The following is a 14,356-nucleotide window of genomic DNA, read 5'->3' on the forward strand; positions in this document are numbered from 1 at the left end:
CTTATGTGTTATGTTTGCTCAATGGAGGCAAAGAGATTCTCCCTTGTGTTCCCAAAAGGAAGGAGAGTATTAAGGGGGTGGGTGGTGCTAGCCAGAAAGTTAAGAGCCCTTGATGTAGAGCTTCCCCTTGGATTTTTTGAGGTACTCAAAGCCAACAATTCCCTTGCTCCAGGTTGTATAGCCAAGAGCATCAAAGAAGGAACACCTTTTAGTAATGTAGTAAAAGATGGTTGGAAGGGTGTGGACAAGGTTGTGTGGTTTCAATTTGGAGGTTTGGATTTTTTCAACAAAATGCAGGCCATAAATCAATGTTTAGTGGGAAAATGGGGTAAGGTCTCAGGTGAGACACTATTTCTTCCATCCTGAAAGTCTTGGGTTAAGTATAATTGGAGAATGAGAGTGGATATCCATCTTGCCTTCATAGGTGGCTTTCCTATTTTATTTGAGTTTGGATTTAGTTATGAAGTCAAAAGGTCCTTAGAAAAGAGTGGCAATGTTCAAGAGGAAGAGGCTATTGTAAAAAAAAAAGGTTCTAAAGGTTGGCTAACTTAGGGAAGGAGATAAGGTGGCTGAATCTTAGGTGATGATTATGGGTCTTCCTTTGTTTTTGTGGCACAGAGGCTTTTTTAAGCAATTAGGTGAAGCTTGTGAGGAGTTAGTATGAGGCAACCATGAGTCAAAAATGCTTTTGACATGAGATGTAGGTGGTGCAATGCAGTGCTCCTCCACTAGAGTGTCAATAATGCACAACTCTTCTGGACCCTCTTCTTCTTCCGGAGTGGTTTGCTTTTTAGACATATAGAAAATATTGAGATCAAGTGTCATGTTGCCAAAAGTAAGTTGCATAAGCCCATTCCTATAGTTGATGATTGCATTTGAGGTAGCAAGGAATGGCCTTCCAAGGATGATAGGAACTAAATTAGCTTCCTTTATAGTAGGGTCTGTATCAAGAACAATAAAATCTACCGGAAAGTAGAAATTATCAACTTGAACCAAGACATCCTCATAGTTGTAGATGAAGACACTGTAGTGCGCTGAAATTTATGTGGGAGAGGTAGTAGTAAAAACAGATGGAAGGTCCCAAGAAGTTTGCAAGTTATGGTAGGAAAGCTTTACTTCGCCATTCAACTGTGGTGGGAGATTCCACCATGGATGTTGGTGGTGAAGCCGCTCAAGCTTAGGTAGGGGCTGGAGGTTGGAGAGGACTTGGACGGTGCTTTACACATCGCAGCGAGACTAGGGTTGGTGGACCATATGCAAACAAACATGGGGATGTTTGCATGTCACCCCATGAAATGAATGGGGTTGCATTAGGTATAGGCGTGGATGGAGGCTTAGGCACTATGGATGCGTGTTGTGTTTCTTTTAAAGGGGAAGGTCTAGGCCTAATGGAGATTATTGGCCCTTTAGCATTACAAGAGCCTTATACAATCTCTCATCAGGCTAAAACCATGAGCTCTAGCAATCGTGAGGGTTTCGAAGGTTCATTACTCTCTGACATGATTGTGAGTGTCAAGGATGATCTCAAACCCACGGTTGAGAAGAGATTTCTAGTTAAGGTTGTGTTGTTGACTCCTATGGATGTAATTCTAGTGAAGGAGGCCTCCTACTTCCCAAGTAAGCTTCCTTACTCCATACTCTATTAGGGCACAGGGCATTCTCTCCTTTTTCAATCTCAAATGGCAATCTTCCAATGGAAAAGACAATAGGGAGTATGGTTCACTGGGATAACCCTCTTAATGGGTCTTTTCCAAAGGCTGAAAATTTAATGGTTGGAACTTTCTACTTTATTCTGAAAAATGGAATGATGGTGGAGATGTTAGCAAGCACTATGAGAGGTCGTTGTAGTGATCAAGAAGAAGGATTCATTGAGAAGCCTTCCTCATTATGTGATTCCCCTCCATGTAGAGCAAGCTAAATCTTCAACTGCTCCACGGATACCTTCAAAAATTAGCAACTTTCAACATATTTGAGGGAATGTCAATTGAGGATCTTAAGGAAGAAAATAATGGCTTCTTAAAAGGGTTGGAGAACAGAAAGAGGAGCAAAGATTTAAGTCGAGTAATAAAAAAGAATTTGGCACTTGGATCCAGATTTAAGAGGAGACTTCGCAAAGTGGAGTGCTCCATTAACCATAATTCAGCTTCAAGAAAAGGGAGGAGGAATAGAAGCTATTTAGAGATATGCAAAGTTTAGTGAAGAAGATTTGAATCATTTTGTCCTCTTTGCATCTTGAGAAGGAAATCCAAAGCCTCAAGTGCTCAGTCAATTATAATAGTGTTTCAACCACAGTAAAAGGAAAAGGGAGAGGGGTGCGGAGTTAGTGGTAGGGGTCTCTGTTGACCACTAGTGGTTCGACTAGGGGTTCTTTGTTCATTCTAGGTAAGGTTTTTTATGTTTTTCTATTTGTTCGACTAGGGGTTCTTTGTTCATTCTAGGTAAGGTTTTTTATGTTTTTCTCTTTTTTGGTTTTTCGCTAAGGGGTTTCCAGCCCTTGTTGAAGCTAGGTGTTGGTGGGACGGTGGGTTTTAATCTTTCTCTCTTCTTTTATTGCTTGCCTATGGGTCATATTTGTATACTCCGTGTGTGCTTTGTTGCACCTTTTTGCAAGCATTTTTAATATATTTTGCTTATTTACCTATCAAAAAGAAAATATTTGAATCCTTTTGTGAAAGATTTAAAAGTCATATTAATGATATAGAAAAGCGGAAAGTAGCAAAGGCTTTGATCACATTGTAGAGGGTAAACCTAGTTCATCTAGAAGAGACCAAGGTGTAATAAATGTCGAGTTAATTGGTGAGGAATTTAGGAGTACATAGAATATAAATTGGGGTAATGTGGAGGCCAGAGGGCAAGTAGGGGGTATTTTAGTTTTTTTGGGACAATAAGGTCATGAAGCTTCTGGAGGTAGAAATGGGGTGCCTTCTCTTTCATGTTGGTTTAAGAACTGCAAGGATAATTTTATTTAGATGCTTTTAGGAGTGTATAGGTCAATTCATAATGGAGAGAGATAGAGAAAGAGAGGATCTATGGTCAAAATTGGGAGATATTAGAGCATTGTGGAGCAACCCTTGTTGCATTGGAAGGGATCTTAATGTTTGTCAAATTCCTAAGGTAAAGAAGAAATTTGAAGATCATAGATGAGCTTCAATTGAAGGATCATCCCCTTGCGGCAGGTCCTTTTACTTAGTGTGGTGATCTAAATATTCAATCCTTTTCTAGACTGGATAGCTACCTTGATTCAAAAGAGTGGGAAAGTCACTTCAATTGTTTGACCCAAAGTGTGTTGCCTAAACTTGTTTTGGATCCTGCTCCTATTTTATTGATGAAAGAGAGATGAGGAAGGGCAAAATGCCTTTTGGGTTTGAAAATATGAAGCTAAATGTAGAAGGTTTTAAAGAGCTAGTTAGAAATTGGTGGGAAGGCTACAATGTTAATGGCTCTTATAGCCACATTTTAGCTAGCAAACTAAAGGCTTTGAAGCAGGATCCACAAGTCTAGAATAGAGAGGTGGTAGGGAATTTGTCTACTAATAAAGTTGCAACTCTCAACAAGATTGGTTTCAGGGATGCAAAAACAAAGGAGACCGCCCTTTCAATGGAGGAAAGTGAGGTTAAGAGGGGATAATGGAGGAGTTCAGAATGTAGGTAGTAATACAATAGATCTCCTAGAGGTAGAAACCACGAGAATTATGGCTAAAATAAAGAGAAAAAAAATTCTAAAGTTCTTCCACAAAATGTCAAATTCCCATAGAAAGACTTATTTGGTTACAAGTAAAGTGAACTTTAAGCGGGAGGAGAGCTTCAAAGAAGGCCTTATTTGATGAATTAATTGATAGTCCATATGGAGAAAAAAGGCGAAGGCTTAGGCATCAAAAATTTGTCTATTCTAAACAAGGCCTTCCTTGGAAAATGGTGTTAGAGATTGCAACTAAGAATAATCCCTTTGGAAGCAAGTCATTATAGGGAAGAGTGGGGAGGAAGAGGACGGATGGTGCTCGAGAGCATCGAAGGAAAGGATATGGGGTGGAGTTGTGGAAGGCTATTAAGAGCAAGTGAGAGGAGTTTCATAATAAGATTGGGTATAGGGTGGGAAACGGTAGGAGGGTAAAATTTTGGAAGGATAGATGGTACAACAATGATTCCCTAGAAGAGGCTTTTCCTAAGTTGTTCTCTATGGTCCCTGCTAAAGATGTACAATTGACTAATTTGTGGGAGTAGAGTAGGTAGAGAGGTTGTTGGAATCCCTTGTTTACAAGACAAAACATCGACTAAGAGTGAGGAGAGGTGTAGGTTTTTTAAGAGATTGCAAGGGCAAATAATTAGAAGGGATGTAGAGGATATCATAATTTAGTTGGATATCAAAGAGTGGCAAATTTATAGTTAAATCGCTTTATTCCTTAAGAAATCATAGAATGGAGGCATTTCCATCTGGCATTATATGGACCATGGGTTCCAATGATAGTTGACTTTTTTGTTTGGAAGCTTTATGGGGAACATTCTAACTTCAAATCAACTCAAAAGGAGGGGTTCACAATTGTCGGGTAAGTGTTATTTGTGTAAAGTAAAGGAAGAAACGATGGACCATATCCTCCTTCATTGTTCCAAAGCAGTCATGCTTTGGAAATTAATTTATGCTCTATTAGGTGTTCAGTAAGTGGTGATCTCCTTAGTTCGAGATGTCCTTCTAAGCTAGCACATACCCTTTGTAGGAAAACAGTGTGGAGAGCAGCTCCTTTATTTTGATTTTTGGAGTAGAGAAATAAGAGAGCTTTCGAGAACACTAAATATGCAGATCGAGCAATTAAACAACTATTTATGTACAATTTTTTAGAATAGGTTAGGGTACACACAAGAGACAGCTCTTTGTCAATGATCAACGCTATCGATAGTTGAACTCTAAGAGTCTAAGTAAGGCAAGGGTGTTGTTTTTTCTGTTTCCCTCTACCATGTTTCACCTTTAGCGCTTGAATACACCATGTATACTTTTGTGTGCCCTTTTGATAAGCACTTTTAATACAATTGATCCTTACCTATCAAAAAGACCATGCCAAATTGTTGCAAATTTCTTTCATTTAGAACATCTGATAACTTGGTACCTTCTTTCCAAAAGAATAAACATAAAAGAAATCCAAAAAGAGTATTCATTCTATCATGTCCCTAAATTGTCTTGCATTCAAAGGAACAACACTTACAACCATAACGTTGGAATGCTAGTTAGTGAATTCAAGACATGTGTCAAGGCAAATCTCAAGAAACATTCATAACACCATAAACCTAATTTGCAAGAGTCATGTGGGGCATAGCTTAATACACAAGGATCACTTCATGACTGACTGCAAATCTGACATAATTTTCATAAATAAGTCTCTCACAACATAATAAAAATATCAAAATCATACTAAACTCAATTCAGTGAAACCTTAGTCCTAACAATTAGGGGTGTTAGGTAAATCCTATTTTGCCACTTGCCCCTACTTGAGGTAATATCCTCCCTTTAAAATCATGTGACCTTCTCAAAATTCCAGTTTGTCAACCCTTGAAGCCAAAATTCCAGTTTGTTAACACTTGAAGCTGGAACTTGGTTGTCTGGACAAATGTGATGAAACTATTTTGATACACTTCAGGTCAGGCTATAACCTAAACTTCCAAACAAAATAAGAAATATGATTATTTGGTTTGCTAGTGACTAATATACTTTGGCTGGAGGTTCCTCGATAAAAATCTAATAAAAAATCAGAGTTCAAGCTAATATTTCACAGAAATAATAAAAAGAAGAACAATGATGAAATTCTTCAACAAATTAATATGATAGGGCAAATGCAGTTCCCTCTCTATATCATCAACATCCAAGCAATTATGGCAGTGATTCCACAATTGAACTTCATTTGGTTGCCAAGAAGATGAGGAAAAAGAAAAGGAAAATAAAAAGGAAAATAAAAAGGTAAAAACTCAAAACACCACTTTCAACTAAACAATTGCCGCATTGAACTAAGTGGAGCTCTAGTGATTATGTTGTTTTTCAGGATCCAGACATAGCAAAATTTAAAGACATGTTTGGTTCCGTTACCAGAAAAAGGTTTTCAAAAACCAAAATTGTGTTGTGGTCAGTTGATAAATATGCCCTAGAATTCATAGATTGCATTTACTGTTCTTTTCCTCCATTCTCTCGGTAACCAAACAGCTACCACAAAACTAGACTCACCCTTGGTGCGTCCCTCTAAATCAAGTTTCTTCAACCTCCCGTCGCTCCCAGTCGCACTAATCTTCAAGTAAACCCTGTCGCCACCTGGTCCAGTCACCGGAATACAATCATCGTCAATCTCTGACGCGTATCGCGAAACGATTCTCTCCTCATCAACAACCATAGGCTCCAAATCACTGTCACTGTTCTGCGGCAGCGAGTACCGCAGCCATACTTCCTCAACTCCGGTCTTAGACAGATCAGCTTTGCTACGCTTTCCAGAATCGAGGGCATCTGGTCCGTCGGATAGGGGGTGTTTCTGGCCATTGACTTGAGGTTGTGAGAGTGGTGAAGGAGGTTCAGGGAGATGTTCTTCTTCTTCTTCAGGGTAGGGTTCTGGGGGTTCTTGGTCTTCGTAGTCTTCGAGGTCTTGGTGGAGGTGAGAATTGGCTTCCAGCCATTCGAGCTCTTCTGGGAGGGGAATGTACATGTTGGCGTCCATTGATGGGTGAAGGTGGGCAGGAGAATGGTTGCAGAGAAATGATTGAGATTCTAGCACTCGTTTGGCGGGAAAGTGAAGAGAATAGCGACAAAGCCGGGTTAAGGTGGTATTGGTGGTACTCAAGGGAAGGAGAAAAAATAAATGTTTAAAGAGAAATAATTTTCTTGCATTTGATTTTATTATGAAAAAATAGGGGAAGAAAATCTAGTATAATTAAAATTATTATTAGTTAATATATTTCAAAAATATTTAATCTTTATAAAAAAATAAAAATAAATATCTTAGTGACTTTAAAATTATTCTAGCATTTTCTGTTTTTCTATTTTTTTTCTCCTCCATTTTTCTCTATCATTTTTTTGATAATCAAAGATAGTCTATAAGGGTATTTAATAAATTAATCTAATCACTCCATAACTTAATTTAAATTCATTAATTAGATATATTTAATAAAATAATTTAACATTATAAATGAATTTTAAGTAATAAGTCAAAAAAATTAACTTATTTTTAATCTTTAATTTTTTTTTTTTGTATCATTTAATAATATATGGTAATGGTATATTTTACAAGTATACTTCTACATCTACTCTTTTATAATAAATGTTCATAGTTATCTCATATATTTATCATACTGTAAATAGATGTTTAACAAATAAAGTTATTATTTAAGCTTAATATAAATAAATACGAGTTAAAATTAATGAAGATAAATATTAATTAAAATCAATAAAGATAAATATTAGTTAAAATTAATAAGAATAAATATATTAATTAGATGATTTATAATAAAATTTAAATTAACTTTATTAAACAACCTTAAATCTTAAAGTTTAAAATAAATAATAAGTTTTAAATAATAGTTTAAGAATAATTTAATTTAAAGTCAACTTAACTTATCAAGTAATAAGTATTAAATTTTACAAAACACCCTTTAAGTGGTAAAAATTTTATCTTTCCCACATAGGTCTTCTGACCTACATTTAAAGATGGAAGGGATAGGGTGAGTTCACAACTCAGTAGAAAAGTTTATAACCATCCTAAGCATACCCTTAAAAACTTTGAATTAAACATGTAATAGCATGCATGATAAACATTTTATAACCATTAACAAATATGCAATCATGTCAAACATGTATGCATGTGTTTGCTGGTTTCATCTTTACTTCACCTTGTCCATCCTTTCACGACTGATAAACTGTTCACCCCCACCAATCTATATATCATATATCAATGCTCCACAAGATACATGATCAATATAATAATGACTATTTTGGGACATCACCAAATGGCAAGTCATACCCCGTGCCTTTTGGGACTCATACCCAAGGGCAGGACCAACCCTGTGTCTTTAGGGACAAAAACCCAAGGGTAGGACCAACCCCATACACCCACATCGGAGTGTCTTCCTCGAGGGCTTTAGGAACTTTCACCCAAGGACCCGCGATCCCACATCAATAATATATCAAAGGATAATGCCTGTAGCATCGCACAAATACTTCCCACCAATCAATTCTTTGAATATCATCTGTGATTATTCCATATCCTTTTGTCAATGCAACCACACCATGAACCATTTCCACAACACAGAACCATGAATCTTCATACCACCAATCTCAATGTAACATTTCAACACAATAAACCGAGATACAATGACACATTAAAACATTTTATGAAATCATAGAAATGACATGAAATTTCCAATAAATCTTTCAAGGAAAGAAATCAGATACACCATGGGTTAGCATAAAATTCCCTACCTTACACAAACTTTCCTTCTATGATTCTTCTATGTAGGCGATCTTTACCTATTACAAGGAATTGAAATGAAACACATAATTTAGACTTCCTAATGATGAAAATTTATACAATTTACTGTTGCTAATTTTTAATTCTAATGTTCTATAATCTACATGCCTATAGGATTTTAAATCAAATTTGAATTGAATTAAACAATATTTATAATGCATATTAATATTCTCTAATTAATTACCAAACACTAATTGTTATGATTTTCTTAAAGCCTAACCCATTAACAAATCCCAAGGGTCCAAATAACCTAATTAATCACATGTTTACTAATCTATTTTTCCATTAAACCAAATAAAACAAAGATTTATGCTGATCTTACCATTAATAAAATATTTAAGCTAAAATACTTTAATCCTTAATTAATTTTTATTTTTAACTAAAACATGTTTATAGCTAATTACACTCAACTTTTACAAAAATTTTACCATTAATTTGTTTCAGTACACCATTAGGAACAAAAATGGACCGAAATTACTAAATTAAACAACTTGCTTACCTCAAATCTACACTTTTTCTCTCTAGATCCTCTCTAACCCAAGTTGTTGTAGGTAAAATGGTGCAAAATGAGTTGCATGCCCTTATATAGGGCTCTCCATGCTGCCAAGTAGAAGGTGGCAGGCCACATGGCGGCCACCAACCCACCCAAGTAGGAGGTGGCAGGCCACTTGGCTGCCACTGACTCCAACTTCCCAATTTTGCACTTTAGTATTTCAAGTTATCAAAAATTAAACCCATAATTACCCATTAGTCCTTTAGGTTTTCATAATTATAATCAGTCCCTAAGAACCTAATAAGCATGGTTGTCATTAACTAATCTAACTTAACATTAATCAAAGTTTAATTCATAATTAAACAGGATTAACACTAAACTAGTTTTAACATCTAATTAAGCACGTTTAAAGTTAAGTACTAAGATAATCATTATTGCCTATTTAATTCATTGGCGCTAGGTATTACAATTTAGGATGACATCCTAATGATAAAACTCTAAAAGGAACAGAGAATAAACTTAGATTTAACTTAGGATTGTGTTCCAATGATAAGAAACCAAAGGAACAAATAATAAATTTAGATAGAACCTTGGGTGGCATCCCAATGATAAGAGTTCAAAGGAACAAATAATAAACTTATATTGAACCTTGGATGGTATCCTAATGATTAGAAAAAAAAAAGGAACAAATAATAAATTTAACTAGAACCTAAGATGACATCCTAATGATAAGAGTCCTAAGGATCAAAGAATAAACTCAAATTGCGGCTAGGATGGTGTCCTAATGATTAGAAACCGAAGGGACAAATAATAAGCTTAGATAGAACCTAGGATGATGTCCCAAAGATAAGAGTCCAAAGGAACAAAGAATAAATTTAGATTGAACCTACGACGATATCCCAATGATAGGAAACCAAAGGAACAAATAACAAACTTAGATAGGACCCAGGATAACGTCCTAATGATAAGGATCCAAAGAAATGAATAATGAACTTAGATTACATCTATGATGGTGTCCCAATAATGAGAAGCCAATGGAACATAGAATAAATTTAGATAAGAGTCCAAAGGAAAATTGAATTAAGTTAGATACAACGTAGGATAGTACCACAATGATAAGAGTCTAAATAAATAAAGAATAACATTAGATTGAACCTAGGATGATGTCTCAATAATTAGAAACCAAATGAACAAATAATTAACTTAGATGTAGCCTATGATAGCATCCCAATGATAAAAGTCCAAAGAAACAAAGAATAAACTTAGAACTTAGGATGGTGTCCCAATGATGAATAACCAAAGGAACAAACAATAAACTTAGATAGATAAACTTAGATGGTGTCCTTTGTAGAATTGAGTAGAAAAACTTATCTTGGTTGATGAAAATATCTCTACATCATTCTCAATGAGTAGATTGTTATCTACCTACAAGATCTTAGAGCACTACCACACTTCCCTTCACCTTCTTGTACACACAAGACCATTTGTTATGAAAATATATGGTTACATCATATAGATGTTAATATCAAGATAAAAGTTTAAGAACACTATCTTGACATCTTATTGCAATATCTCATAAATGAGATACACCACAATGGATAGGAGTACTCTAATGGATTTGATTATAACTACTGGTGAAAAGGTTTCCTATATTCAAAACGATGTTTCAAACTATAAACTTTAGCTACAACCTAACCACTTAAATCTCAACCTTTCCATCTACTCCTTTGTTCATTTTGTAGACCAACTTCCACTTATGGGTTTTATCCCTTCGGGTGCTTCTACAAGAACCCAGACTACAATAAAATTACAACGATTCTAACTATCATTCATAGCTCCTTGTCGAGTTATGAGCACCAACACACTCATTGCTTCATCATAATATATAGAGTATAAACCTCCCACTATGATGAAGTACTTATGTAGTGGAAGTAATAGTAATGTTGTATCTCTATACCTTTGGATCTATAGTATCTTGTGTATAGTGAAACTATCTTCTAATGTTTTTTATTCTATATCAATGTTTGTCTTATTACATATCATACAATCTTTATCAAAAAAACAAAAAACCGTTTTTAAAAATTCCGAACACTGTTTGACTGTTGTTCTTAGGAAACGATTTTTAAAAACAAAGTGAAATAAAGAATAGTTTTTAGAGAACAAGTAAAAATTGTTTTCGCCAGTTTTTAAAAACAGTAGTAAAACACATAAAATTTTAGAAAAATAATAAAAAGAAATAAAATTGAATATGATCCCATTCCCTTTCTCTTTTTACGATATAATACTGATATAAAAAATTTTAAAATATGATTTTCCTTTATATTACATGTATTTTTCTATTTTTTTTTAATTTCTTTAAAATTTTTCATTACACAAATAAATTTCAAATCAAATTATACTTGATACATAAAATTTATTAATTTTTAAAAATAATTTAAAACTCAAAAACCAATTTAATTAATATTAAGAAGGAACTCAATAATATTAATAAGCTATAGACCAAAATTTATTTTAAAAGTATGAGTTAGGTTTTAATAAAACATCATAAAACTCTTTCTTGTTCTTTAGTTTAAAAAACATTTTTTAAAAATTAGAGCCTGTTTAGCGGAGTTTTTAAAAACAACTTTTTGTTTTTTAGAAACATAAAATAGTTTTTAAAAATTCATAATACCATTTAATTATTGTTCTCTGATTCTAATTTTTAAAATCAAAGTGAAATAGAGAATAAATTTTAAATAACAAGTAAAAGTTGTTTTCATCGATTTTTAAAACTAATAGAAAAACACACATTCTATTATTTCTTCTACATAGAATCATTATTTTTCAATTTTTTTTTTGTTAGGTAAATTAACTTCAAATAAAATAAGACTTAATATGTTAGATTTGTTAACAAGTCTATTAATTTTTAAAAATAATTTAAAACTTAAATAATAAACTCATTAATATCATAAATTTATAAATAAAAATTGGTTTAAAATAACTTTATTGTTTCTCTTCTATATAAAATTATTATTTTATGATTTTTTTTTTCAATAGGCAGATGAACTTCAAATTAAATAAGACTTCATACATTGGATTCATTAACAACTCTAATAATTTTTTAAAATAATTTAAAACTCAAATAATAAACTTATTAAAACCATAAATTTATGAATAAAAATTGGTTTATAATGACTCTATTATTTATTTTATGCACATATTATTGTTTTATAATTTTTTTTTTACTAGAAAAATGAACTTCAAATCAAATGGTACTTTTTATTGAATTTATTAATGAGTTAAAAAAATTTTTTGAAATAATTTGCAACTCAAAAATAAATCTAATCATTGAAAAAAAAACATATATATCATGAGTCATAACTTTACTATTTAACCTATACACACAACTATTCTTTTGAAAATTTTCTCACTAGGTAAATAGGTTATAAATTAAGTAAGACATGATTAATAATTTTAATTATTTAATAAATCATTTAATTTTAAGAATGATTTATAATAAAAATATTGGCCCAATTAATTGTAGATTAAATCAAAACATTGTAGAATATTATGTTCAAAATTGAATATTAAATGTGCGCATATGTAATAAAAAACTTGCTCATTTATATGTTAAAAAAGTAAAACTTTATTCATTATTCATTTTAAATAAAATACTATTGACAATTAGTATTATTCATTTTAACAAAAAAAAAAAAAAATACAAAGATATTAATATCCTTATGTTTCTAATATATAATAAAATAGTATATTTTCTACTAAAAATATTATTTATGGTTTTATTATAATATTAGTATTTATATTTTACTAAAAGCAATCTATTTTTTTAATTTATTTATAATTACAAAATTATTTTCATTTTCAATAAGACTTGAATTAAATTTAATTAATTAATATTATATAAATTTAATTTATTTTATTTTTACAAAATAAAAAAATATATATATTTTTTAAATATTTATCCAAACAAGTCTTTTTGTTTTTTTATTTTTAAAATCGTTTTATAAAAATAACTTGCCAAATACCCTTATTTTTATAAATTTTTTATTTTATTTTTTAACTTAAAAACGGTTTTTAAAAACAAGCATGAGAAATCATGGTTGAATATTAAAATTATTTTTATCTTTTAGTAATCTTTATATCACTAGAATAAAAAAATTGTTTTATAATTAAAAAAAATTGATTTATCTTTAATTTATAGATAATTGTAGATTTAATTTTTATTTTGTTAACATGACTTAACTTGAATTTGATTTTATATTATTAAAAATTAAATTTATAAATGAGTTTTTTTGTTTAAAAAAACTATTTTTTAAAACATCTTGTCAAATACTTTTATTTTAAAAAAATTTAGAGCCTGTGATGTTCAAAAGTGTTTCTACCTTTAAAAACACTTTTAAGTGTTTTTGGGATGAAAATAAGGTGTTTGGCAAATTTTTAAAAACACTTTTGAAAATCCGAAAAAACACTTAAAATGATTTTTAGAGAATCACTTGACAAGTGTTTTTTTTTAAGAGAATCACTTGACAAGTGTTTTTTTTTTAAAAAAAACACTTCAAAAATTTTGAAATATTCCAAAAATGCCCCTAAGTGATTCCCGATACCTTCATTTCCCTTTCACTCATACCTCTCTCCTTCATTCTCTTCATCCATCGCTCTCTATTCGAGACTGCATAGTAGGAAGACCCTTTGTTCAACCAGAAATCGAATTGTTTGGATTCAAGATTCTATACCCAATTCGGATTGCAAATTATTCTACCCCAACCTCTATCTACTCGAGTTCTTGAGAATTAACATTGATGAAAACATAGGTCGCCCTATGTTACCGTCAATTCTGAATGAGAATGCATATCTGAACCATGTGGTTAAGCCTATTTAAGACCTTTGTGTTGAGGTTGAGGGAAGCATAATGGGAACAACAATTTCAATTGAGAAGAACAACGATCCCATTTATGCATGTTGTAATAGGTCAGTTTTTCCGCTCATAATATCAGTATTCAAATTCTTGGTCTATGGATGAAGATCATTTGATTTTCAGGAGTTGAAATCGGCAATACACCAAGTGTTCTCAGTTCCCACTGTGTTTGCATCCACTAGGTGTTCGATGATTGGTCCATGAGAAGCCAAAGTAGAAGGAGGAGTTCATCATAGAATGGGATATGGTAAACCACAAGAATACATGAAGCCATTCAAAGTGGAAGACGATATGTACTCAATCTGCTATAAGTTGGGGTTCTATTGTGTGAGTTTTGGGCAATCATGTATTGTTTTATTTGAAAATTATCTTTTATTCAATGTTTAATTTTTATTTATTGATTTAGATGTTTTTTTATAAATATTTTTTAAAATTTTATTATAATGATAAAAAATTATTA

The 14,356-nt window shown here is 32.2% G+C and overlaps 1 pseudogene; it reads right to left on the reverse strand.

Moving 5' to 3' along the window:
* Window positions 1-6,705, reverse strand: part of LOC100854118 (uncharacterized) — an 80,341-nt pseudogene extending 73,636 nt beyond the window's left edge.
* Window positions 6,706-14,356: the final 7,651 nt, after the last annotated feature.

Source organism: Vitis vinifera, chromosome 2 (assembly GCF_030704535.1).
Source record: "Vitis vinifera cultivar Pinot Noir 40024 chromosome 2, ASM3070453v1".
NCBI classification, from domain to species: domain Eukaryota; kingdom Viridiplantae; phylum Streptophyta; class Magnoliopsida; order Vitales; family Vitaceae; genus Vitis; species Vitis vinifera.